We start from the raw sequence: 21,501 nt of genomic DNA on the forward strand, positions 1-21,501 counted from the left end.
CCGTGACGTGTGCCACCTGCCTGGTTTCCTGTCCGTAGGAAGGAGTGTCCATGGCCCCGCGTCCCTCCCACACCCATGAGATAACTCGCCTGTGTTGTTAGTTTTCACTTGTTTGGTCATTCATTCATTCATTCATTCATTCATTCATCGGCCTCTCAGGGCCAGATGGTAGGCCAGGACCTCCGGATACCAGGAGGTGAAGCACGGTTGCCACAGTGAGCCTCTAGCTGCCCGGAGTCAGACCTGCGAGGTGCTGAGGAGGAGTGCTCGGGGGTCCCCAGTGCCCCCCAGCACCGCAGTCCTTGACTGCTCATGCTTTCTCTCCTGTGAGGTTGACGGTCCTTGATGTTCTGGATCCAGACAAGTGAGAGTCCCACTGTGTCCTCACTGCGGGCTGGCTATGGCCCCTCAAAGTCTGAGTGGACAGTAGAGTCCAGCATGGGACTTCGGGGACCAGGTGAGGGGACCCGTCAGTGTATCCCTCCTGAGGAAAGAGGGTGGCACCTGTCGTCCTCTGGAGCCCCGTCCCTGGCGTGATTCACAGAGGACGGGATAGCTCCTGCGTGCCCTCCAAGTAGATGTCTCTCCGTCCCCGTGGTCCCCATTGTTGCAGCAGAGCCGGACACCGTCTGGCCTAGTCCCCTCTTAGCTATGATTAAATGGGCCATCCGAAGAAAGAGAAGAGAAGGGCCTTGCTATTGGCCATTGGGTGGCCCCTGAGGGACATGCTGCACGATAAGGAGAGGACAGAGGGAGTGTGGGACTGGGGTCCCTATTATCTTTAAAGTCCCTCTTTAGAAACAATCTCCCGCGGATAAACAGGTGATCCAGGTTGGCAGGTTCGGAAGGGTCTTTGATCCACCTAGAAGTTAATGCTTTTCAGTGGAGAGCCAACCACAAAGCAGCCCCACCCAGGGCCACAGAGATAACAGGCTGGTGCAATCACAAACCACCAGCCTTTTGATAATGCCCGATTTTATTGAGGTCTGGTTTTTACCCAATGGGAACACATCCGGCCAGCATCAAAGGAAGCAGGCGTCACCTTGTACAAAGAATCCTCTGCCCTCAGGTGCGTATGTGCTGGGAAGGGTGCGTGTGGGGCCGTGTGTGCACAAGGCGGCCCACTGGCAATTTCCTTTCTATAGATCAGAGGCCACCAGCCCCAAGGGGCCTTGACCAGCCATGAACACCATTCCCCGGTTCCAGGCGGTCCAGCTCCTCAGATGTCCCTGCAGGTGGCGATTTCACCTCTTACGTGTGAGGGGCGCTCTGTGTCATTTCGTGCTTGACCCTGTGTCAGAGGCAGTTGGTATATAACAAGGGTGTTAGGGGAGCAATGAGGTGGGTGTTCTGAGGACACAAAGCCTGAAGGCGTATTGTTCAGGGATCTCGGGCTTGGTCTCTTGGGGTCCTTTGGAGGTCTCTGCACTACACAGAACAAACCCCAGGGACGTATGTCTCACCTATGAGAGCGGAAGGAACGGGACATGGTGGGGGCTGGAAGTACGCGGAGGGAAGCACAGGGTCACATCTTTGCAGGGGGAGCATCGACAGATGAAATGGTTGAGTGTGGTCCTGGGGGGATGGGGCATCCTCCCCCCTCCCCCAGGCGGTGCCTCCTGGCCGCGTCATATTTCATCTGGGCAGTCAGGATGCTGGACATCATGCGTTGGCCTCTGGAGACAGGAGCAGAGAAACAGCACCGCACAAACAGAACATCTGGAAGCTTTTTAAAGTTTATTTTTTAACACATTTGCAAGAGTCAGGACGTTTGCACACGAGGTTTACGGGCTGGAGGGAACCAGGGGTTTGGTCCAGCGGGAGATAAATTTCGACTCTGGAGAAGGGTGGGAGTACAGGGAAGGGGATGGGGGAGCGCTGGGAACGGCCAGTGTCTGCAGCAAAGTCCCAAACGCTTTGGAACCTGGTCGAAAGGCCTCTCAGAACAGAGGGGGGGCCCAGGTTCCCTCCTTGCCTGTCCCGGGGCCGCCGATACAGAACAACCGGAGTTCTTGTACCTTGTTCTAATCCGACACAGGACCTGGTCTCAAGAGCGGAAGGCAGGACCTCTGAGAAAGGATGGGAATGTGCTGGTGGGCTCCGTCCCACTGAGCCTTGGCCTCGTAGAGACGCACTGGCCGCGGGCTGGGCCTTTCCTTTGAGGGTTCCGGACTCCTACCCGTTCTTCATCTTTGCATCTGGGCTAGCGGGGGGGCTGACATAGGTTGGGGGGTCAGAGAGACCAGCTCGTCCCCGTCCCCGTGCTGCCATGAAGGGCTGCCTAGGAATGTCAGAGCCATGTGAGCTTCTCTCTCCACCCTCCTCCTCCTCCCCCTCCTCCTCTTCCTCTCTCATGCCCCCCCCTTCCTTCCTCCTCTTCCTCCTCCTTTTCTCCATCCTCCCCCCCACCCCCAGTGACATCCTGGACTTAATGGTTTGGGCCAAGGGAAACAAGGAAGAGCTTGGCTCAGCACTTCAGGCAGGCCAGGCAGGGAGTAAAATAATGGAGGAAAAGACAGTCCCAGCAGGGGAGACGATTTACACATGACTTCATCTTTCTTTTCAAGGAGCCAGAGCATCAACCTGTTCCCCTCTCCCTTTCTTCACCGCTGGTTTCTCATTGAATTCTTCCCTTCCTTTCTGCCCCAACCCAGTGTGGAGCCCCGGCCAAGCTGATCTTTCAGGGCTTCGTCAAATACGTGGGAAATCTCTCCCTGCTCCCAGCGCATCCTCGCCGCCCGCCGGAGGATTGTGGTTTCAGTGCCCCGGGAGTTTACCAATTGGAAGGAGAATTATTGCTCCCCGTTTCTAAATGGGCTCCGCTGCCCCGCCGCTGTCTTTATGAAGACGGTTCTTTTTGTTGAATGAGCTCATGTTTATAGCTCATGGGAGCTGGTTCATTGTGTGCTGTTTATTAGGGGAGGGACTGAGGCTCCGTGTGGTTATTCATGGGAGACACCAAAAGGTGTCCACCCTGTTCTGATGGGAAATGAGGTGATGCAGGCCTCAGGAATTCCACGCCATCTAAGTCACCCCATCTGGCGACTAGGATGCCCGTTCCCAGGTCGGCAGCAGTCATGCTTTTACAGCGTCTGCTTGGGAGCATCTTGTGTGCTTCCCATGGTCAAGGTCGTGGTGTGTCACCTTCCCCAGCTCAGAGCTGTCTCTCCTACGGGCCCGCTGGCCCCCTGCGGGGCGTCTCAGCATCGGGCTGCGCACTGGAACCACCTGGAGGGCTTTAACGGCCGCCTCGTCGTGCCCTAGTAGATACAGATTCAACCTGGCTGGGGGCGAAAATTCCAAGTGTTGCTAACATGCAACCAAGGTCAAGAATGGACCACCAGCAAGAGACAGCATTTCTCAACTGGGAGTGATTTTGTTGACCATCACCTCCCGCCGCCCTTACTTACTTACTTACTTACTTACTTACTTAACGTGTCTGAGACACTTCCGATGGTCACACGGAGAGGAGGGCACTACTGGCATCTAGTGGGTAGAGGTCAAGGATGCTGCTGATAAGCATCCTACAGCACACAGGACAGCCCCCGCCCCCCATGACGAAGAGTTATCCGGCCCCAAACGTCATTCCTTCCAGAGTTGAGAAGCTTTGCTCTAGAATGGTGGTTCTCACTCTGGAGCGTACCAGAGTCACCTGGAGACCTGGTTAAAACACAGACTCCTGGGCTCCACTCCCAGAGGTTTTGATTCAGTAAGTCTGGGGTGGGGCCCGAGAATTGGCATTTCTCACGGGTTCCCAGGTGCTTGCTCAAGCTGTCGGTCCAGGGCTACGCTTTGAGAAGCACTGCTCTAGACAGACTCGGAATCCTGTGTTTCTAGATCCACGATAGGTTGCGTCCGTTGCGGTTACTAGAAAACTCTAAAATGGCAGTAACTTAATAACTAAGAAGAGCATTCTCTCCCACGTAACAGAAATTCAGAGAAAGGCCATCCAAGGCTAGTGTGCTGGTTCTGCGGTTTATCAGGGACCCGAGATCCCGTGTTCTTGTTGGATCATCTTAGTGGATGACTCCCATCTTCAATGTCCCTCGTGGTCCACAATGGCTGCTGGAGCACCTGCCATCCTGTCCCTGTTGAAAGCGGAAGGTAGTAAAGGCAGACAGGTGAAAACAGTGGCGTCCTCCCAACACCCTTGGGACATACTTCCCAGAGATCCCACAGCGCTCTTGCTTACGCCTCTTTGGCCCGATCTCAGTCACTTGGCCATAGCCAGCTACAAGAAAGGCTGAGAAACGTAATCTTTTTACTTTGGGCCACAACGTGCCAGCCAAAACTCAGAGTTATGTTACCAAGTAGAAAAGGGAGGGTACGCGGTAGAGTCACCAGCTAACAGCCTCTGCCCATGTGTGCACGCCTAATCCGTCCTAGCAGTTACCACTTGTACCTGCGTATTTGGCACCTGCCATGTGCTGTGTGCCTTTCTTGCAGTGTATCGCTTAATCCTAAAAGCTCTGCAAGGCAGACAATATTATCTCTGTTTTTCGGATGAAAGAGCTGAGACTTTCGCAGATTAAGCAAACCACCAGCCCAAGTGACGATCACAGGTGGTATGATTTGAGAGCCTGCTTCAAAGCCTGGGCTGCCTCTTGCCTCAGTTGCTCTCAGGGACCTGACCTTTTGCTTCTGAGCCTGCGAGGGTGTCTGTTAGACATTTCTAAGCCAAATGTGGGGCCCCGTCCCCTCTGACAAGCTGCATTCATGCCAGTGTCACCTGCATCCTTGTGCAGACCTACCTGGAAACAGGTGTGGTATGCCCAATTGACAAGATTCGCCCCCCTGCCCCCGCGCCCCATGGATGCTATACAACCACCACAAACTTAGTGGCTTAAGACAACGCACATTTGTCCTCAGGGGCTCTGGACGCTCATGCCACTGGGCTGAAGTCAAAGTACCCGCAGGGCTGGGTTCCCTCTGGGAGTGCTCGAGACGAATCCATTCATTTCCTTGCCTCTCCCAGCTTGCCCCTGTGTCTCCGATTCCTCCCTCCTGAATCACTCCAGACTCCTGCTTTCATTTTCACACTGCACTCCGTCCCTCTCCTGGGTCCTCTCTCCCCCGCCCCAATCCTGGCCTCCCTCTTGGAGGGACCCTCGTGGTGACCCTTGGGGCCCACCTGGGTCTCCAGGAGCATCTCTGCACATGGGATCCCTTCTGCCCCCAGAGGGGTCACAGGTTGCCCTCGGACGGGGTCAGGGTGTGGGTGTCCCTGGGGGCTCACGTTCAGCCAGCCACAGGGGCTCTCCAGCTCCCGCGTTTCCCTTCCTTGTTCCCGACACGCACAGGCTCTGCATACACACACCTCACTTGGGCCCCGGGAGCTTGCAGCGAGGCCAGAGACAGGTTCTGAAGGGCAAGGCAGTGTGGTCGGAGGTTTCTCTAATCAGCCCCAGTGGCCATGACAACGGGCCCGAAAAACATCCAAGTGGACCAGAGACTGGGGGGAGGGGAGCCTGCCCTGGAGGTGACAAAGTGACTTCACCTGGGCATGATGCACACCGGACAAGCATAAACAGCAGATCCGGTCATCCGTCTGGTGACGAGCTGCATGTTTCTGGGTAACTTTGCAGATCTCTAGGCACCTGTGAATCTGTGAGCCCCCTCGCCTCTCTCTGGGCTCATGGGGGCAGGTCCTGGGCCAAATACATAATGCTACACCTAGCTGAGTTTACTGCAGGAGGGAGGGTGGGAGTGTTCGGCTCTGTCGGGCTGCTTCTGTCCTCACCTCATTTTCCTCCCCTGCAGTGATTCCCTGTCTCCCTCCCCAGCCATCCACCCACCCCGGTCTGAACCTCCCCCCCGCCCCAGACCTCCGCCCCACTCCCCACCCCACCTGCCTTGGCTGGGTCTGCCTGCCAGGACCGAGATGAGTCTGGGGTGTAGCATGTTTTGCTTTTTTATTTTTATTTTATTTTGCGAATGCCTCCCAACATTCCCCTCTGTGTTTAATGTCCCGCTGCCAAGGGCATGTGGTTGCCCGGGCGACAAGAAGGAAGTCCCTGTGTGATTCACCCGCCGCTGCCAATTAATTTGCTAGCTGCGTGCGTCTCCCTGGGGAAAGGCTCCTGCTGGCCCTCTGTCTGTGCGGCTGCTGCCCCGGAGGGAAAGGCAACCAGAGGAAAGTTAGCAGAACTTCAGGGCTGCACAGGGTGTGTGCGGGTCCAAAGGAGAGAGTGTCTGGAGAGCCCAGGCGACACCTGGGTGAGACTCATGGTTTCCTCTTGGCCACCAATCAGAGAGCCTCTCGGGGCTCCAGAGCCCCCCTGTCTGGGCATGCTGGCTGGCTTTTTGTGGGTCGGTGGCTCTCCCACGCAGGCCCCCCTCTGGCAGCTGTCCCTGGAGCGATGTCTCCCCCACCCTGGCTGCGACCTCCTCCCGCCTGCGACAGCGGGTGCCTCGTCTCTGGGTGTCACGGCAGCCGCACACATCCCTGCTGGGGGATGTAGCCAAAGCCTGCAGGAAGGAGAGCACCCCTGCACCCTCGTGGGTCTGCAGAGGGGCGGGCAGGGGTTGGCCTAGAGTCTCCAGAGCAGGCCCCTCAGATACCGACCCGCTCCTGGCCCAGGCTTGGTCCGTGTGCCCTGCCTCCTACGGCCTGCGAGGATGGGGCTCGGCTGTCTGCTTTAGGTCCGTGTCCACAGCATCTCGCCGGGGCTGGTCCTTGGGGATCCGTGGATTTGCAGTTGTCCACGTTACTCATTAGGGGCTGATGGTGATCGCCCCCATCCTGAGGCCTGGGGCATCCGAGCCTGCGAGCAGGCCCCTTGCTGGCCTCGCTGGGCCTCGTCGAATTCACGACGGGGCATTTGGTGGTGCTCACCATGTTTGCCGCTCAGAAATGGGGTCCTCAGCGGTGGTGGGGGGTGGAGAGAGTATGTGGAGCTAAGTCCACCTTGGTTTATTTGCCGTCAGCGTTAGGAAAGCACGTGTGTTAAGCCGCGTCTTCTCATTTCCTCCAGGAGACCCCATCCGTGCTGGGTAATCTAACTAGTCGTTAGGGGACTTGTGGGGACACACAGTAGCCCCCAGCTAACGTGAACATTAGGATAGGGAGCAGGCCCTTGCCGTCCTGAGAACCCCGGCACCCTCCCTCTGTGCCTCAGTTTCTCCAGTCTAGAAGGTGGGTGACCTAACACCCCCCTGCTCCCTGCACTGAATCTCACGGACCGTGTAGCGACACACTGAAACGCAGAGGCTTCCCCTTCCATCAGGCCGGCTATATTCAGCGTTTTGGGGTTTTTTTGTTTGTTTGTTTAAATCAGCTATGGGTATAGCAGTGAGATCTGTGCGGTGGGGGTTCCTGGTGATAATTCAGCGTGGGGGTTGGGGAGGGGGAGTTTCTTGAGTGATATAAATAGGCCTTCCTTTGTTTTTGTTTTTGTTTTTTTTTTTGTCTTAGGTCAAACAGTGCTTTTTGCACCGTGGGTTCTGCTCCCCGGCTAGAACGTCATGGACTGAAGACAGGAGAGTCAAGCTCACCGTTGAAGGAGCAGAAGCAGAATCTAACTCCGATGCTCTGTTTTGGTCTGCAGACCAGAAAAGGAGGAGGGGCCCAGGGCTGCCCTTCCTCGCCCCCACTTGCCACCAGGAAGCTGGGGGGCGGGAGGGTGACGTATGCCATCGGGACCTTGCAAAGGACCCAGCTAAGATGGGACCATCTCTTAAGAGGCGACAGCTCTGGATCTGATTAAGAATTCTTATTTTGGGAAAAAAAAAAAAAAGAATTCTTATTTTGGAGAAGGAAGAAACGTCTGGATTTGAGAAGACACTGGAGGAGGAAGCAGAGACCCTTGCACCGAGGAACAGTCTACGTATGGACCTGCCTGAGCTGGACGCGACCCACAGCATCGTCACAGACCCCGTCCTTCCTTGTGGCCAACACTTCCTCAGCTGCTGCCTGCCCTTAAGACACCCCCACCCCCAAAGCCCAGGAACCAAAGGGCTTTCTTTCTACCACACCCTCTCTTGCCCCCCAGCTCCCCCATCTGCTGTGCCTTTGGCCTCCTCAATTCTTGTTTGCTCCATTATCTTCCAGCCGGATACAGAGTGAATTGTTAACCACACTTAGGTCAAATGGGATTTTAATTTTTGTTCCTGTTCCTTCTAAAGAGGCCAGCGTTTGTGTTGCTGTGTGAGCAGCATTGGAAGAGAACGTCCCCTCGCGTACTGGGGATCTGTCTGGCCCCTCAGGTCCCAGAGCGACGCAGGGCGGTGCAGAAGTTCCTCGGGATCTCAGGGGTCAGGGACATAGGAGGGGGCTCCTGTAGGGGAGCTGGGGCCCTCCGTGTCAGGCTCTCTTTTGCTAGGATCACCCATAAGAGCAAAACCCGAATGCTGCGTGGTCATCCCAGCTGTCTTCTGTTTTGGAAAAACAACAACGTCTTTCTGATGTATAATTGACAGAGTATTATATTCGTTTCCCAACTGTCTTCTGCTGACACGGAGGCACAGCCAGCTATGAGGACCCCCGTCTCTCAGGTGGCAGTGGGGGTCCCCCCTGGAAGGTGCGGACTACGTGACTGCCAGAGTTGGTGTAGCCACGTTGAAGACTCTTGGCCTCGGTTGCTGATGACGCTCCTGACAGCAGATCGGGCCCCTGGAAACACGAGTCCTGTTGGTTCTTCCACTCTGACGCCGCCGCGCACGTTGGCTGAAAACACTTGTAGTTTCGACCTTGCTCCAAATTGCAGAGCCAAAGACGTCCGTACGGTTCTGCTTCTAAAACAAATGGATGGTGTTTGCTTTTGTAGAAAGAATTAAAGCCATGCACACACACATATATATCTTCTCCTTGTTGTAGGTGATGTTTTTCTGTGACTTCAGTGTCTGCTACTGGGGCCCTTCTGGCCTCTCAGATTCCCCACAAAATGAGTGAGGAGAACCTCTTGGGGATGTGTCGTGCTGTTGAAATGTGAGGCTTGTTTCTGGGCCTTTGCCTTCCTTCCTTGACATGCACACAGACTCGTCATGCTGGGTAGATTCCTTCAGGTTTCAAGGAACAGAGACCCACTTGTAGCACCTCCACTAACGTGAACGTATTCCAAGTTGCTCTGGAAGTAAGGTAGACAGGAAACAGCCTGCCCAGCAGCTGCCAGGCAAGGCCTTTCTAGAAGCCCAGCATCATCCAAAACATCCATTCGGCTAGGTAGTTTCCAGGAACGGCAAGAATCTGACGCCATGGTCATTTTGATCTTCTGCTCAGCAACCGGACCCACTGCTCCTGATCCTAGAATTGTACTGTGATGATGAGCTGACGGTGGCAGCTGCCCCTATCTGCCCAGGGCTGAGAGGTGTCCCAGGACACATGACGTTCAGTGATAAACCTGGGACAGTCCTGGGCAAACCAGAACAATCGGCCACCCTACTGGGTGGCTTGATGACATTACCTCTACCGCCACCTTACCTGCTGTAGCTCCCTGCTGCTCCTAATTAGCCTGGCCAGCTGCCATTCGGAATCCCCGCGTCTGACCACATCATGGACCTCTGGGCAGGCCGCGGATGGATGGCAGTGGGTTGTGGCCGGTCTTGACCACCTCAGGTGTTTCCCGGGTAGTAGGGTTGCGTGATATCGAATAAAAACCTGGGTATCACAAACCAGCTGAGACTACTGCCTTCAGAAGAAGTGCCGTGGGGAGTGGAGACGGGAGCCATACCGGGTATCAGGGACTCCTCTCCGATACAGTCCTACTTAAAAAAGGTGAAGCCAATTTTTCTTATTAAGAACAAACTAATTCACGAGGAAGCAAAAACTAACAGCCACTGGGAACCAGGAACGGCCTAGGCTGCGTGTGCATGTGTGTATGTGAGAGGCACGTGTGTACCACGTAGAATAAGCCAAGAAGAAAGTTCTGCATCTTTGCCAGAGAGGGAGAGCAGGAGCTAGAAATCAGCGGGATGGTGCTGTCTACAGAGCAACGGAGCTGGCTGGAGGATTTCCTGAAGTTCCTTTGAACTCTAGGATTCTTTGAAATATCAAGGGCCTGTAAATTGGGCCTAAGTGTGTACTTTCCCTCCAAAGTCTCCTAGATAACCTACGAGTTCGGCTCCGATCGTGTTGAATGGGACCTCCCAGCTCACTCTTACCTTTCCAGACACTGACTTTACCTGGGATAAAGGAGCGGAACGTGGTGGTGGTCGTGGGCGGCGGAGGACGGGACGGGCAGGTTGTACCTGCCCAATTCCTGGTGTTCTCCGACAAGTAAGAACGATCTGAAGGCAAATTACAGGTTCTTTTCAGGTGAGTGGAAGCCAGGCTTCCAGGATTACATGCCGTCCTGAAGTTGTTGCTTCTTGTCAGGGGATCAGGTCTCCATCTTTCCTGTTGAAAGACGGGCATGAGCGTCTGCCTTCCAGTGCCGAAGGCGCTGGAACTGGAGCCTTCAGCTCATCCCACTCCTCCTGCATGCTGCGGCCACACGGTGACCTGCTACGGTGGAGATGAGCCTGTGCACATCTAGAAACCAGCCCAGCTCCTTGGGTGCCGCTTTCCTTTTTTTTTAAAAAAAAAAAAAAAAATGAACTCGTTTCAGATGTTCCCTTCACTGGGGAGCCAGGTACAGGCTTTGGTTCCAGACGAAGTCTCACTGTTGTGCCAAAGGCAACGATCTCCTCTTTCCCTCTCTCTCTTATCATCTCATCCACATAGAATCACAGAATCCGAGCGTTCAAAGTGGTCTAATAGCATCACCTTTATCTAGATTTACCTCTGACTGAGGCAGGAATCCCCTTTCCGACATCCGATGAGGGGACGGGTCGCCTAGGCCGGGGGAGGCAGGTTTTTTGGCAGAGCCAGAGAAGACAGACGGTGAGAGAGGGGTGAGCGATACTCGGCCCTGTAGGGGAAGCAGTAGGATTGTGAAGAGCAGTTCCTTGGCTGCCAAGAGACCACAGATGTCAACTTCTTAATGAGATTTTGGGCCAGATGCGCTTTGCCTCCGCCCCAACATGTATGTCTCTTACTTCTGCATCCAGCGTGTCTTCTGCCGATAAAAAGCATAGAGTTGGGATCCCTGGGTGGCGCAGCGGTTTGGCATCTGCCTTTGGCCCAGGGCGTGATCCTGGAGACCCGGGATCGAATCCCACGTCGGGCTCCCAGTGCATGGAGCCTGCTTCTCCCTCTGCCTGTGTCTCTGCCTCTCTCTCTCTCTCTCACTGTGTTCCTATCATAAATAAATAAAAATTAAAAAAAAATAAAGATTAAAAAAAAAAAAAACATAGAGTGGAGAGACAAGGACACCTGAGGTTTTGTCTCCAAAATCCCATCATCTTCGTTCTTTCCCTGTAATACGGAGGCGTCGGGCCACATGATCCCAGAAGCCTCTTCTGTCTCTGACATTGCGATGCTGCCCTATTTAACCGAGTCCACGACTTGAAGATTTGTTTTTTGCCCCGTGAGGGACGCGTAAATCAGATGTTGCCCAAGGTACGGTGGAAAGGCATCTCATCCACGTGCTGAACATACTCATCTTGTTGCAATTCATTATGAACATAACCTCAAATTAGCGCCCTGCCCCAAGATTTTGTTCAGGCTTCCCTGTGAGATTTTCCCATGGCATCGCAACTTGGCCTGCAGGGACCTTTTTATCCTCTTCAAACCCTGGTGTTGATGGAGAGATGGGAGATTCCAGTGGTGAGGTACAGCCCTCTGCTCGGGGGAGTATGGTTTAAAGGGCATAGGGGTGACCTTGGGAGTGACCACTGACCTTGAACCAGACTCTCATGCCAGGCTGGTGGGAAGCAGGGCTGGCTCCCCCTACCTCTGCTTCAGGGCGAGACCTTCCGTGCCCAGATTGACGAGAGCCCTGAACTGCGGCGAGTCTGCAAATCTGTACTCTAGTCCTACCTTAGCTAGAGCCCCAAGGTCCTTTTCTGTGGGTTTCAGTTTTCTCATCTACAAAGCGACAGAGAGGGAAGGGGAAGTGGGGGGCTGTGGGTGATCCTCCAAGGTCCTCCCCAGGTGTCAAGTTCTTAGCCTTGCCCGACCCAGCGGTGATGCCCGCCTGTTCTCGGACGAGTGGCTCCTCTCCTTTTGCCTTCGGCTGCACAAGCCAAAAACAGGGCCGTCCCGGGAAGTCCATTACCAAAGAATACTTCAAAGCTGTTTGCACTCGTTGTCAGTTGCAGTGAACTTGAGTTTGTTGAGGGAGAAGGCAAATAGACATATAGATTGATGACAGGCACGGGGAAGGGGGACTGCTATTTGCCCGGGGTGACAAGGAGGGGGAGGGAAAAAAAAAAAAAAAACCCTGCTTCTAGTTTTGACCAATAAATAAAAACTGGGAGCTCTGCGTGGCCACAACTGGAGGGGATTTATTAGTTTGCTTAGTGAAAGACAAATATTAAGTCTTAAGTTGACCCGTCCTGGGACCTGCCTTTTGGCTTTTGTAGGCCGTCCGGCCCCGATCACTGTGTACCTCGGGTTATCAAGTTCTGTCAAAGGTTTTTTTTTTTTTTTTTTAATTGTTTTCCGTCTCCTTCCCTTTCTTCGCTCCTTTGCCTGCCTTCCCCCACTGCGATCGTAACTCAGGGCTGGGTTTTAAAGAGGTGGTTGGAAGACACGTTGTCACGTTGTCCTGTTCACGAAGCTGGCTGTGTTCTAGGCTCTCGCTGGCCTAGGAACCAAACAGCTGCTGGTGCGGAGGGTCCTGAGCCTACCAGGTGGTCCTTGTGGGTCCCCACCCATCCCTGGTCCTGAGCGTAAGTATGGGCATCAGAAAAAAGAGGCACATCCCCTATTTCTGTATGTCGTAACCTTTCCTTCCTGTGTGATTCTTCTTGCTGAGCAGTGACCGGTGATTTCAGCCAGAGGCATTGAAAGGTGAGCTGCTGAAGGTAGCGCCGTGAGTGCTAATTGGGGTCAGACCAGGGCTTGTCACCATCCAGGGAGTGAAATGTCCAGCCCGGAAGGGGCTGGACAGGCCCTCCGTCTATCCAGTTTCCAAGGATGAGCTGCAATGAGGCTAAACCACATGGAACGTTCTTTACCCTTGGCCTCAAACATCCTCAGTGCAAAGCCAGTCTACTCAGGCATTGAGGTTCTCGGGTCCGCAGGCCTCATGGGTGCTGCTTGCTAACACCCACCACTCTGGGGTGCAACCCACCAGAGCACCCTGCTCCATGTCAGCCCCTAAGTTCCCTGGCTGGCCACCCTGGCATCTCAAGGGCCAGTTCAGGATATAATGGTTACACCACCACTACTCCGGTAGCCAAGAGTTGGGAATGTTCTGGAATTGCTTAATTAAGAAAGTTCCTTTCACATTCCAGTGGTGATTTTTGATTGAACTCAGCAGGATTTTTAATCCTCTGGCAATTCTTCCTGGATGAGTCTATTTTTAAAAAAGGTCACTGTTGGGTACCCAGGCTACTGAAGTCCCACTAGTCCTTCAAGGCGCAGCTCCAAGTCTCCCTTCTCTGGGATGCCTTCCTGAATTCCTTCTTCCCTCTCGACCAGGCACATGTTCTTTTAAAGCATCTGGCACTGGATAGGTACTCAAAAAAATGCTGACCCCTCCTTCCCGGACCACAGTACTTTTTCATATGTTATTTACTGTGCTGACGCTGAACTTGTTTTAACTACCCCCCTTCTCCCCAACCCTCCCTCCCCTGGGAACTGGGTCACCCCTTATGCATTGAAATTTATCCCTGAGATGCCCTCTAATGTTCACGATCACATGGCGGGCACCGTGATTTGACATTTAATCCCCAGAAAACAGAATCCCATGGATCAATCACTTGGACCCAGTCTTAGGCGTGAGGGATCAAAACCAAGGTCATTACGGGGCCTCGACTTCAGAGCTCTTCAGTTGTGGCACGGCCGTTTGAACGTGGTAGATGTGCAAGAAGGATGTTGGGTTGACTTTTTCCTACTAATGACCTGTGGCTGGGTGTCCCACCAGTTTTGCCGGTTTCTTGTTTGCCCACTATTCATCAGTGACGTGTTTTCTGAACAGTGAAGATGTGCTTGTTGCGTGATGGGTTGATTTCTCTGCAGAAACTTTTCTTCAAATAGAGCGTGTCTGGTTTTCGCTGATTATTTGAGAGCTAGGTTCATTTTTAAGATAGGAATGAGGAATAATTGAAACTCAAAAGCTTAGGTCAAAATTTCTGAAGAACTTCACGGTGTCTGATAGAAATGCAGAACGAAAAGTACTCACATGTGAGATGCTCCCTGCCTTCGGGATCTTACTTACAGACTTAATCACATTTGCCAGATGAACTCTGTGAGGATTCCTGGAGAATCTGGGTGGATAATGCAAACTTCCCCAGTAAGTCCCGGGCAGAGACGTTGGGTGATGATGGGCAGATCCCCTGCTACAGGGGATGGGCCTGGGTTCAAGGACTGACCACCTGGGGACAGAAGGCAAAGACAGAAGAGGTGTCCCTCAAAAGCAAGCAGGCTCAGGGAGAGAAGGGCCTGTTCCCATTAGCTCTCTGATTAACTACCTCTCCCAAGGGGAAGAGCAAAGGAAGGAAAAGGGAGCGGCAGAGATTTATGTGGGAGGTCCACCTTCTTTAGGAAGAGAAGAACTCAAAGTCCGCCCCCTCATCTTCTCACTTAGTACAAACCAGTAGAATTAGGGTTTTGGACAAAGGGGGTGCCATCCGTAGGCTGCGGTCACCTGGCATCCGTTTCAGACGTTTGAGAGATGATAGGACGTTTGGCTGAGAAAAATCAGGCAAGTCAGGAAGCAATACGTACGTCCCGTGTTCTAGAGTGCTTTACAATTCAAACTTTCTCATTTGAATCTCACTTTGCGAGAGGTATTGAGACCTCCTTGTTACAGGTGGGGATGCAAAGCTGAGGGGGTCAGTGACTCGCTGTGGAGCACACCCCATAAGGACCCTGCCCTCCGCACCCTGTTGCGCTTTCTCGGGAGGGATGGAAAATGCAAGCCGTATCGGTCCCAGTTGGCTGCTGTAACAAAACAGCCCAGATCTCCAAGTTTTTCCCATTTACACCTCGGTGGTATATGAGGAGGCAGTGGTGGGGGCAGAAGGCTCTTTTTTGTGCAGAAATTCAGGGACTCTGGTGCCTACTTTAGGACCCAGCCACCTTAAAGAGAGGCTAGATGGAACCGCCTCTGGCTCAGACCAGCTGGGCCCGAACCATCCCGCCCACTCTAGCCGTGAGACCTCCAGGGAGTAGCGTAGCCTTCCTGGGACTCAGTTTCCTTATCTTTAAACTGCTCCATGAGGTGGCAGCAAGGCATACGTGAGTTATCACAGGCACGGCACTTCGAACAGCGCCAGGAACTCAGCGTTCAGGCAGCGTGGGCTCTGTACTCCAGACGTGGAGCCAAGTGCCCGCCTGCCATGACTCTTGGCCCAGACGATCTCTGTGCCTGGATGGGAAGAGAAACTTCCTATAACCCCACCACCGAGTCTGTGTTTTCCTGATGTGGCAGGGCGTCGCTGATTCTCTCTGGCCGTGAGCACGCTCTTTGTTTGGCCTGTTTGGTTTGGTCCTGGGGGTAATGCTGGGCTGCGGGCCAGGAGTGTTGATGTGGATGACGTCTGGACCCCGAATCTAGGAACAGTGGTTCTCCTTCCTGGGCACGCTCAACACCACAGTCCCTTCAACCGAGTCGAATACCAGTCACGCTGTGTCTCCCAAAGGCCACGTTCTCTCCATGCTCTGCCCGTGGCCTCCACTGACCCCGGGGCCTCTACTGAATACTCCATTAGACACACACGTTGGGCACCTGAGGTCCCCCCTGTTGCCTCCCACATGAGGAGCGGAGAAAAGAGCCCCTCTCACCAGCTGGACGGGTTTCCACACCTCGACTTCAAATCACACCCTTCTTCCCTGCGGACCTCTCTTCCCAAGCTCCTCTCTCGGACCCCCGACTGGGCGTGGGTTCCTGCAACTGGGAGACCTCGGCGGCCCGGAATTCTGGCAGCAGCTCGGCCTGTTCCGTCCTTGGCTCCCCTGGCACCGCTAGAGAATGGAAAAGCCGGTCTGTTTACAGGACATGGGGCCAGAACAGCATTAAAAACTAAGGAGCAAATAAAATGTTGTAAACAAATTTCCTTTCCAGTAAGGATCACTCCTCTCGCCCCCGGTCCTCCAACACGAACCATTTTTCTCATGTGTTTGGATAAACTTTCATCCTGTGCAATTACCATTCCCAGGGAGGGGCCGCCTATTTCCGTTGACTATTTATTTTTATTTTGACCCTGCCTCTGCCTCTTGAGCATCACACACCTAATAGTAAAGAAAATAAGCTCCCTATCGGGGCCCTGGGAGCAGCTCTCCCCTCGGCCCGCCGGGTGCTCCTCTTCCCTCCCAGCACAGCCTCACCCCGCGACCTCACCTCGGCGGTGGGCGCCGGCTGGACGCTGCGCTCCTCCAGGAGAGCCGGTGGCATTGGCTAAGCGCGGAGGAAGGAGGCGAGGGGGTGAAGCAGAGGAGAGGGAGGGGTCCACACGCAGGCTGAACAGCTGCACAGCGGCTGGGTGTGGGTGACCGTCGCGCCGCAGAAGCTCTTCTGCACGAATCCCCCTCGTGAGTTTTTGTGTGAGCAGAAAGCCACTGATCTCAGGTTTCCTGACCCCAGCAGGTAGCTTACTGTAAAACGGTTCATCCGGAGGGGGAATAAAATACCTTGTTGCAGCATTTCGATTATTTTTTTTTTTCTTGGACTGAACCAGATTTGTTTGTTTTTTTGTTTTTTTGTTTTTTTTAATTTTTATTTATTTATGATAGTCACACAGAGAGAGAGAGAGGCAGAGACACAGGCAGAGGGAGAAGCAGGCTCCATGCACCGGGAGCCCGACGTGGGATTCGATCCCGGGTCTCCAGGATCGCGCCCTGGGCCAAAGGCAGGCGCCAAACCGCTGCGCCACTCAGGGATCCCTGAACCAGATTTGTGACAAAGGAAATAGAGAAGAATAGCTTTTTTCTTTCTTTCTCTTTCTTTCTTTCTTGTTTTCTTTTTCCTTCCTTCCTTCCTTCCTTCTTTCTTTTCTTTCCTTCCTTCCTTCCCTTCCTTTCCCTCCTTTCCCCTTCCCTTCCCTCCCCTCCCTTCCCTTCCCCTTCCCTTCTCCTTTCTTCCTTTCTTCCTTCCTTCCTTCCTTCCTTCCTTCCTTCCTTCCTTCCTTCCTTCTCTTTCTTTCTTGTTTTCTTTTTCCTTCCTTCCTTCCTTCCTTCCTTCCTTCCTTCCTTCCTTCCTTCTCTTTCTTTTCTTTTCTTTCCTTCCTTCCTTCCTCTTTCCTTCTTTTTCTTCCTTCCTTCCTTCCTTCCTTCCTTCCTTCCTTCCTTCCTTCTTTCCTTCTCTTTCTTTCTTTTCTTTCTTTCCTTCCTTCTTTCCCTTCCTTTCCCTCCTTTCCCCTTCCCTTCCCTCCCCTCCCTTCCCTTCCCCTTCCCTTCTCCTTCCTTCCTTCCTTCCTTCCTTCCTTCCTTCCTTCCTTCCCTTCCTTCCCTCTCTTCCTTTCTCCTTCCCTTCCCTCTCTTCCCCTCCCTTCCCCTCCCTTCCCATTCCTTTCCTTTCCTTTCCTTCCTTCCTTCCTTCCTTCCTTCCTTCCTTCCTTCCTTCCTTCCTTCCTTCCCTTCTTTTCCCCTCCCTACCCTCCCCTCCCTTCCCTTTCTTTCTTGTTTTCTTCTTCCTTCCTTCCTTCCTTTCCTTCCCTTCCTCTTCCCCTCCCTTCCCTTCCCTTCCTCTTCCCCTCCCTTCCCTTCCCTTCCCTTCCCTTCCCTTCCCTTCCCTTCCCTTCCTTTTCCCTTCCCTTCCCTTCCCTTCCTTTTCCCTTCCCTTCCCTTCCCTTCCCTTCCCTTCCCTTCCCTTCCCCTTTCTTCCTTCCTTCCTTCCTTTCTTCCTTTCTTCCTTCCTTCCTTCCTTCCCTTCTTTTCCCCTCCCTCCCCTCCCCTCCCTTCCCTTTCTTTCTTGTTTTCTTCTTCCTTCCTTCCTTCCTTCCTTTCCTTCCCTTCCTCTTCCCCTCCCTTCCCTTCCCTTCCTCTTCCCCTCCCTTCCCTTCCCTTCCCTTCCCTTCCCTTCCTTTTCCCTTCCCTTCCCTTCCTTTTCCCTTCCCTTCCCTTCCTTTTCCCTTCCCTTCCCTTCCCTTCCCTTCCCTTCCCCTTTCTTCCTTCCTTCCTTCCTTTCTTCCTTTCTTCCTCTTTTTCCCCCTAGCTCTGAACTACACAAGATTGGAGCAAAAACCAAAACCAAAAAATTTCTCGCCACACAAACAGTTTTGAACAACGATGACTCCTGTTTGTAGCCGTGCTGCATTATTAAAGACCCCTGTCTGCCTATTTCAAACCATCCCTCTGTTCTCCTCATTCCCCTCCGCCCTCCGCCGTCCTCGTCCTGTGCTGGAGCGGAGGAGATACACCCCACGCTGTCAGCGATGCGTGTTGGTAATCCCCAGTTCCTGTTCAAGTTCACTTTCTACATTCCTTGCCTCCGCCTGGTTGGATGAATTGACGTTCTTGGAGGTGCCGAGTTCAGAGAGGCCGCAAAGAACGGAGTGGCGTGACTCACAGACAAGTCATGGCATTGATTCGACTTCAAATTCCTTAAGATCCAACTCAGTGGAGGCACCAGGAAGGGGTATGGGGTGGAAGGTGGGGTCTGCTACACCCCCACAGCTTCCCCATGCCCCCCCCACCCAGCCTCCTCTGTTCTTCTTGACTGCCACCACCACCACACCCTTCTTCCAAAGACATCCTAGAGCTGGCCCAGGGTCCCCAGACCCAGGCTTGGTACCTGGGTTATGAGTTGGTGGCATGATGTAGGGGGAGGCTGGACACTCCCCTTTGGAGTATGCAGGCCTTCCTCACAGCCGTGTCTTCTGAGGGGCTGAACGGTGTGATTCTTCTTCCAGAGAGTGTGAGAACCTCATTAATAAAACCTGGTTGACATTGGAATGATGCTGGGGTGTGCGTGTGAAAGGGTGACATGCATGGAACCGTGTGCTATGCCCAGATCCACAAATGTGCCCCTGCTACCGTGCTGGGTCGGCAGGAGCTTTGGGTAGACTTTTCCAGAATGGAGGAGGAAATGTCTCGGGATCCACCCCCAGTCTGGTGCCAGGCCCCCTTGAGAGCAACAGTTGACTCTTAACACAAATTGGCATTCCACAATCTAAGGTGGTAGGAGAGAGACTGTTGTCATCATTCTCAGCCCTCGGTTTGGGGTAACGCCCAGGTTCAGGTGGGTCAGTGGAGCCCCCCAACCTCACTCCGCAAGCTACCGGTGAGCTTTGATGGGAACCCCTCTGAACCCCTGCCTGGAAGAGAGTCCCCCAGGTGCCTCCCAAGGTAAATGCAGGGAGAGGAGGCCGGAGAAAGCATCCGAGATGCCTGGGAGGGAGGAGGGGTCCAGCCCAGCAAAGTGCTGCAGAGGCAAAATCCATTTGTGGTGCTTCGCGCCTGCCGTCAGGCTTGGCCGCTCCTGGGTCAAGATTGCTTTGAATAAGAGGCGCTGGGGGGCAGACCAGCCCTCTGTGGGGGGACGCCGGGCTCTCCGGGGAGGGGAAGACTTCATCCGGGCTGCGGCCCTGTTCTCAGTTCCGCTCTATTTAGAACTTTTTTTTTTTTTTTTTTTTTTTTTTTTGTGGAAAGCAGATTGCTGAGGAGGGAAGCAGCAGCAGGCCAGTGGGGAAGATGATTCTGCGGTGCTTCCAGAATAGGGGGTGAGGGGGAGGCAGAGAGAAAGGCCAGGACTTAGCTCCTGTGGACTGGCCCCGTGGGCTTCTCCCCTTCCTCCGTCTCGGCCCATCACCCTCTCCTCCAGCCAGCACCCCGAGTCCAGGCGGAGCTCGGAGGCCAAGCAGAAGCATCCGAAACTCTTTCTACTTGCACAGGTGAGACAGGCAAGCACTGTTTTTAATTCCATGCGTACATGCAACAGAAAACCCCACTGCAGTAGACGTCCCCTTCTGTAGTGTGTGTTGCGGAGTGGGACTCATGACACAGCAGGCCAGGCTGCCCGGGTGCAGAATGACGTGTGATGTGATTCCCTTCTAGAAACATGGGCTGCCTGGGTTCAAGGTGATCCCAGAGCAACGTGGAGGAGCTCGCCAGCCAAGATGGCAGGTGAGGTGGTTGACGTTTTGCTTATGGGCCTTAGCTAACCTCCTCCTCCCACCCCCCCATCCCCCAAGAAAGGGACAGGTGCATTGACTACAGATTAGGTCATTGGAGACTCTGTAGACCAAAAGTGGTGGGTGGCCAAGGGGTTCTCTGAAAACGGTGTCTTTAAAAACCATTCCCCGGGACGCCCTGGTGGCTCAGCAGTTGAGCATCTGCCTTGGGCTCAGGGCGTGATCCTGGGGTCCTGGGATCGTGTCCCACATGGGGCTCCCCACAGGGAGGCTGCTTCTCCCTCTGCCTGAGTCTCTGCCTCTCTCTCTGTGTCTCTCGTGAATAAATAAAATCTTTAAAAATAATAATAATAATGAAAACCATCCCCCAATCCCTTGCCTTCTCCCTGGCCTTTGCCTTGCAAGAGAAACTTGGTGTCTCAGTAGTGACTCTCATGGGTCCTACACATGGCTCGCTTTGGAGCCCAGTGAGACAGGTCGCTCGACCCCCTGGACTCTTGGTGGCATCCAGATGTCCCTTATCTGGAGAATTCTTCCTTGAAGTGGGTCATAGTCACTGACCTTCCCAGTCAAGGCAACTTTGAGACCAGTGACAACTCTCTTTCCAGAGCTTTGGGAGCAGTGTGGCTCCGTACCTGCTTGTCAACAGACTTCATTCTTAGGGCTTCCTAACCGACAAGATCCCGGTCATGTTGTTGGCCTGGGTGCCAATGGGTGGCTTCCAGCTGAGGTCCTGGTAGGGCACAGCCATTAACCACCAGCACATTCAAATGCATGGGATGCTACGTTCCTTTCCAGCTGGCCTGCTGTCTGGCCCTCTGAGGCCCTACAGCGAGCTCATATGTGACTTTCAAACTCAGCCGTGCTCCTGATTTTAACCAGTGGTCCTTGACCAGGGATGACGTTGCCCTCGATCCCCAGCCCTGGGGCCATGTGCAATGTCCAGAGACACTTTTGGTTGTCATCGCCCGAGGGGAGGGTGCTATTGGCATTTAGTGGGTAGAAGCTGGCAGAGGCTACTAAAGATCTCTCAATGAACAGGACAGCCCCACGCCCTACAAAGTATTATCCAGCCCCAAATGTCAGTAGCTTTGGACTTGAGAATCTGTGTTTTAAATCTGTGCTGCAGGGTTGAACCGTGCGCCAACCCCAGTCCCTTGCACCCCCACCCCACCTCTCCGCATCGCTTTATTTACCAAAGGGGGAAAAAAAACTCTGTTATTTTTTCCGAGTGCATTTCCACCTGTATCTTATCAAGAACCACCAAGTTCAGCACACCCTTGATTAGTCACTTCCATTAACAGTGTTGATTTTGGGGTTTGTGTTTATTTTTGAAACGTAGGCTCCTTCTCCCTGCCCTCTCCCTTACCCACCAGTGGTGTGCAGCCAGCTTCCCAGCACGGTCTTGTCCACACTTTCCTGGGCCATCCATAAGTGTCCTTG

At 53.7% G+C, this 21,501-nt stretch overlaps 2 long non-coding RNA genes across 7 annotated transcripts in view; one reads left to right on the forward strand and one right to left on the reverse strand.

Annotated features, from left to right (window-relative positions):
* LOC112920754 (uncharacterized) overlaps window positions 1-21,501 on the forward strand; it is a 178,248-nt gene that overhangs the window by 147,712 nt on the left and 9,035 nt on the right. Inside the window, exons 3-5 of one of the 6 annotated variants that reach the window (XR_011999539.1) lie at window positions 7,415-11,437; window positions 19,580-19,818; window positions 19,982-20,050. The exons of 1 other annotated variant lie outside the window; for it this stretch is intronic. This is a non-coding gene — a long non-coding RNA (uncharacterized lncRNA). The remainder of the gene's footprint in view (window positions 1-7,414; window positions 11,438-19,579; window positions 19,819-19,981; window positions 20,051-21,501) is intronic. 4 more of the 6 variants (XR_003235126.2, XR_011999540.1, XR_011999541.1 and 1 more) reach the window with 4 other exon arrangements.
* On the reverse strand, window positions 1,721-4,306 carry LOC140597693 (uncharacterized). The gene is made up of 2 exons (XR_011999545.1): window positions 3,431-4,306; window positions 1,721-2,281 (listed from the first exon to the last, which is right to left on the reverse strand). It is a non-coding gene; the product is annotated as an uncharacterized lncRNA (long non-coding RNA).

This window comes from Vulpes vulpes, chromosome 2 (assembly GCF_048418805.1).
Source record: "Vulpes vulpes isolate BD-2025 chromosome 2, VulVul3, whole genome shotgun sequence".
Classification (NCBI taxonomy): Eukaryota; Metazoa; Chordata; class Mammalia; order Carnivora; family Canidae; genus Vulpes; species Vulpes vulpes.